Raw genomic sequence first — 6,000 nt, forward strand, 5'->3', positions numbered from 1 at the left:
CCATGACCCTCTGCCTTGAGCACTTTGTCACCTGCTGTGGAGGTGCCCCAGTCCCATTGGCTGCTCCTCCACATGCAACACCCTGGAGTTCCAGCTCCCTGCCACAGGGCGCTGGTTCATCTCTTGCCTTGTGTCCGTCGCTGCAGCCTGCTGTTCGAGTCAGGCCACCTCTACCCGCCCCTTCGTCATCATCTCTTCATCCCTTGTCACTGGTGGATCGAGCCCATCTCCTGTGCACTGGGAAATTTCTGCTGAAGATGACACAGAGATGGCATTAGCACCCTCCTTTCCGGTGCTGTAATTGGGAAACGCACAGGCCCGCCACCTCCACACCTACTAGTCCTACGCTCCAGTGCCCACCTGGCACATTGTCCCGTCCCACCGTCAGTGCTGGCTGTTGCCACTCCAGTTCTGATAGCTGTGTCTTTCACAGGCAGCAAGCATCTCCTCCATTTTCTGTGTGCCTTCTTCGCATGAGGGAGAAGTGTGCTGTAGCCTGCTACTAATGCACGTGAGTGTGAATGCACCAAGTGCAATGTCACCGAGCATGTGTACTTAAATCAACTACCAGCTGTATCAGTGCAGGCCAGCCACTAGAGGCCACCTAGAGGAAGAGTGCATGTGGCGTGCTCTCCGCTGTGCCATCTACTGCCAACTTGTACCTATATTCGAACAGAGCAGCCCTGACTCACTCTTACTATGTTCTCTTAGTTTGCACTGCTCACATCAGTTGTTTTGTGTATTGTTTATGTTGCATCATCTGTATGATCCTTTTGTCTTGTTACATGTGGAGTTACGAGAGGCTTATTTCCGTTATTGTTCAGAAGTTTATCAATGAAGTCATATTTTGTTACTTGGATTGGTTTTATATATTATTTGGTTACTACACGCATATTCTTAATAATTCCTTGAGTCTTTTTTGTACCTTATTGTCATGACCAGTTGACCAACACATGCTTAACAGCATTGTATTTGATCATAAGTGAAAATTAAGCTAGAGTTTACTGAACCTCTGTGGCCATGTTTTGTAGTGAGAAGTGACTACGTAGGTGTATTTTTTGTCTACTGAGATTTTAGTTGGGCAAACCATGATACTACAATCTTTTGTCACTATGGATCATGGCTTCATGGCTTTAAGACTGAATATAAGGTTTCTTCTGGTTTGAAGCTTCTGGATTTTCTGAATATAGCATGTCTGTCATAGCAAATGTTGAGAATGTATTTTACATGGTGCAGTAGCTGCAAGTAATTATGTATGACACAGATGCTGTGAAAACTCATTTTGATACAAGTCTCTGTATCAACAACATGTTGTGAAATATATAGTTTATTGTCTGTAATACTGTCACTGCATATCTGTCAGATTACTTGCATGCTGTAACTGTTATCATAGTCTCCTATGAGAAAAGTTATAGTAGTAAATCATGACACGACTGTATGATGAACTTTGTTATGATCAGGTTTGATATTGGACCATTATCACAGTGAGCAAGTGATAGTGGTCTATGATCAAAACTAGCCATAACAATTTATACAATAAGGTTATTTATTTATTTTTGACACAGTCACTTATTTATGACACAGTTATGGCCAGTTTTGGTCTATAATGGCATCTTCAGACACTACAACAGAGGAAAGAAAAGGTTATATTGAGCCCTGACACAAGTACAAATATTTTCACCATGTATACTTGTGAGCTAAGTGCTATTAACATACATATGGTTCAGACCTATGGGTGACCTTTGCTGAACAAATGTTCATGTGTTGTCAACTAAACATAATATCAGAAATCATGGACTTATATACATACAACTAAGTGTACTTTTCCTTCCCTACTCTGTACTAGATGTACACATCCTCTACAAGCCAACCTTCACCCATGAAAACCATAAAATATGATAAATATTGTAATAATATTTCTATCACTTATTCATAAAATATGGAAGTAGAATACAGGTTGTTAAAACAGCAAAGCCTTTTTAAAACAGAATGAGGTATTAACAATAAAAGAAGCAGAGTAGCAGTCCATATGGTATGTATTTCCAATGCTGACAGAGCTGCACTTCAGGCTGCAGGATGTTTACGCCACCGCACATAAACTTGGAAGAGAAGACATGGAATGGATGACTGGGGCAGTTCCCTGTTGCAGTTCACTTGAAGGTTTTTGCATTAGCGGGGTAGATATTAAGAAGTGTAGGCATGACTGAGATGGTATCACACAGCACTCATTCATAGGGAGGACTCATAATAAGCTCGAACATGTGATTACAAAATCAAGTCAAATTTATAATGAATGTGGCAGTACGAGCCTGCTAATCAGTATGACATCATACCCCCTCTGGCCTGGATGCATGCACTGATTCTGTTGGGACGGGAGTCATAAAACTGTTGTATCCTCTCCTGAGGCAAGCTGGCCCACAACTCTTGTAATTAGTCCCTTATTATGGATACTCGCACAGGGACGGAGTTGATATTTGAGATGGCCCCACACATTCTATCAGGGACAGATCTGGGGATCTGGTTGGCAAGGGTTCCTCAATATGATGCAAATAGTGAACAGAGACATGTGCCATGTGTGGACAAGCATAGTCCTGTTGAAATTCAGCAACCACCTCAGTTAAATGGATCATCATAAATATTTAAATATGTGTTAGTTGTAAACTTATTGTGCCGATTGAGGAGTTCTTTGCATTTCATAACATATCTCCAGTTCATCTAAGGTGTCTGACCGTTATTTTTTTTTTTCAAAGTTATGTAAAATTTGAAGTTGTTCACCAATGTTACCAATAATATGTCCCTCCTTTTTCTTATATGTAAGCCTAATGATATTTTATTGCTGGCATAAATGTGATCTTAAATTTCAAGTCAAAGGACCTGCTTGTCTGGCTGCTATAGGTTTTATTACAGATTTTCCATATTTATTAGTCCTGTGTTGCGAGTTATATCACAATCACGTTTTTATATTATCAGATGCCCTGACTATGGTACATTGTATCTCCCTTTCTCTAGAATACGTTCTCAGTTCTGTCTGGTGTTTTGCCTACGTATTCCATGGTGGTGTACTTGACCTCACTGAAAGACTTCTGTACATGTAGTTTATTTCACTTCCTTATATACTTTTTAATTTTGTCATATATGATGTTCATTGCATCTGAGTCATATTCATTTGCAAGGGTGACCCATCTTAATACGCCTAATTCTTTCTGCACTTCTACTTGGCATAGTGGAAGCCATATTATTCTACATATGGTGGATTTAGATTTAACAATATATCACAAAAATGGCAGACATGCATTCCAAATATACAGAAAACCGACACGTTCTGATGTAATTATCAATGCCCACTCTAATCATTCTCTATGTTCGAAACAGACATACTTTGACTCTACGATATCATAATATAAAAACACGAGTGTGTCAGAGCTTGCAACATAGCAATAATGAATATGGGAAATCTGGGGTCTATAAAATATCATTCTATGACTGAGATAAAAGCTATATTGGCCAGACATGCAGGGCCTTTGACTTGTGATTTAAAGAACACATCTACACCAGCAATAAAACAGTACTAAGCTTGCATATACAAAAGGAGAGACATAGTATTGGTAGCAATGATGAACAACTTTAAGTTTTACATGATGCTGAAAAAAGTGAATGGTTAGACTTTTTAGCATAACTGGTGACAAATATTATGAAACACAACTAATGCATGTTTTAATATTCCTAACAACCCATTTAATCGATGTACATTGATACTACATACATGCTCCAGCTGATGATGAGACCTCCCTGCACACACATGCTGCACACCACCATCCAGGCCATGCCTGCACTTCCTAACATCTGCCCATCTAACATAAACATCTCACAGCCAGAAGAAGGGTGTCAGTGAGCTGCAACAGGGAACTACCCCGGTCATCCATTCCGTGTCATCTCTCTTCTAAATTTATGTGCAGTGGCACAAACATCCTGCAGCCTGAGGAGCAGCACCACCAGCCACTGGAAATATGTACCATAAGAACTGCTATTCAGTCTCTTATATTGTAAAGACCTCACTCTGTTCAACCTGTATTCTACTTTCATATTTTGCACCTAAATATTATTTTAATATTTGTCATATTTTATGGGTTTCATGAGTGAAGATTATCTCATAGACAATGTACGCATCTAGTAAACCATAGGGAAGGAAAAGTACACTTAGTTGTGTGTATATAATTACCTGATTTCCGATATTATGTTTAGTTGACAAATGTATGAACATTTATTCACCAGATGTCACCTACAAGTGATGGTAATAGCACCTAATTCACAAGTAGACATGGTGTTTCTTGTCTTAATATAAGCTTTTCTTTTCTCTGTTGTAGCAGCTGAAGAGGGCCATTGTGGGCCAAAACTCATCATGACTGTGTAATAATAAGTAACCAAAATTTCACTTTTTCCAAGGTTTATACAATAATACAGTTGCCAGCCAGGAATTTTTCTAAATACACTACCTAACAAAAAAGTGAAGTACCAAGAAAGGGCCATAGAAAATGAAAGGAAACTTCACAGTTTGAGAGGATATATGATGTTATTTATGTGATTACAAAATCAAGTCAAATTTACAAAGCCTGTGGCAGTATGAGCCTACTAATCAGTATGACATCATACCTCCTCTGGCCTGGATGCATGCATTGATTCTGTAGGGGAGTCATAAAACTGTTGTATCCTCTCCTGAGGCAAGTTTGACCCACAACTCTTTAATTAGTCCCTTATCCTGGACACTGGCACAGGGATGGAGTTAATATTCGAGATGGTCCCACACATGTTCTATCAGGGTCAGATTTGGGGATCTGGTTGGCCAGGGGTACCTCAATATCATGCAAATAGTGAACAAAGACATGTGCCATGTATGGACAAGCATCGACCTGTTGAAATATGGTACCACAATAATGTTACATGAGAGGTAATACATGAGGACACAAGATGTTTGTGGCGTGCCATATTGCTGACAGTTCCCTCAATCACTACCAGCTGTGACCTGAAGTCAGAAGTGCCAAATTTACTTACATGCTAATCACTTTAAATAAAATTAACAAATTGATAAACAAACTAAGCAATTGCAAAACAGAAGACTATTTTGGACCCAATGAATTCATCATAAAGAGTACAGCAAACAAAGTCAAAGTGCCACTTTTCTCCCTGTCAAATAGAATAACAGATAAAGGAATTTCTATAAAAAGTCTTAAGCTCACTGTTATGATGCTTATGTATAAAAATGGGCGACACCCAAATAACAACAGACCCATTTCGATAGTACAAATCATATCGAACATAATAGAAAATTTATTTTATCCATACTAGATGAGAGGTCGTGGTTGTGAATGTCAATGTTAAAAAATATATCGGCTCAACCACTTGTTTATAGTGTAAAACACTAAGATTGACACGTTTCAGAAGTCAAGCTTCCATCATCAGAATAATAAAAAGTAAAAGAACCTGTTAAAACTCACTAAAATGGAACATGCACCAGGCACAATAAAACTGATGATAAAATTAAAACATCGTGGCTACTTCCCTTGTTGCAGCCGTGTCTTTCAAGGTGCATCTCCACATAGTCGTCAAAATATTTTAAAAAAACATCTAACCACATGGCTCTCTCCTCTACTGTAGTAAACCGCCTGTGCGTCTTCGTTGATACCACACACGACGTAGCCAAACACGACACTGGAACGCGAGTGAGCTCACGCGCAAGTAAACAACGAAGTCACAGAGATGTCTATACAAACAGATAATGTATACATGTTCCAAGGACCTCATGAAATAATAGTATCCTGCCAATTGCTAAGAATGTAGTCACTGAAAGAAACCAGTGAAACATTTGAAAAAGTTATTTGTATCACCAGTTAGCTGTTCATTCAGTATGTTCTGATGATCCACGCTATGTATCATAATTTCCAGCTGTTCTAGTAGATCCAGCTTTTTGCCTTTGTCCTGTCTGTGTAAAATAACGAGATCTTG

Source organism: Schistocerca piceifrons, chromosome X (genome assembly GCF_021461385.2).
Source record: "Schistocerca piceifrons isolate TAMUIC-IGC-003096 chromosome X, iqSchPice1.1, whole genome shotgun sequence".
Taxonomy (NCBI): domain Eukaryota; kingdom Metazoa; phylum Arthropoda; class Insecta; order Orthoptera; family Acrididae; genus Schistocerca; species Schistocerca piceifrons.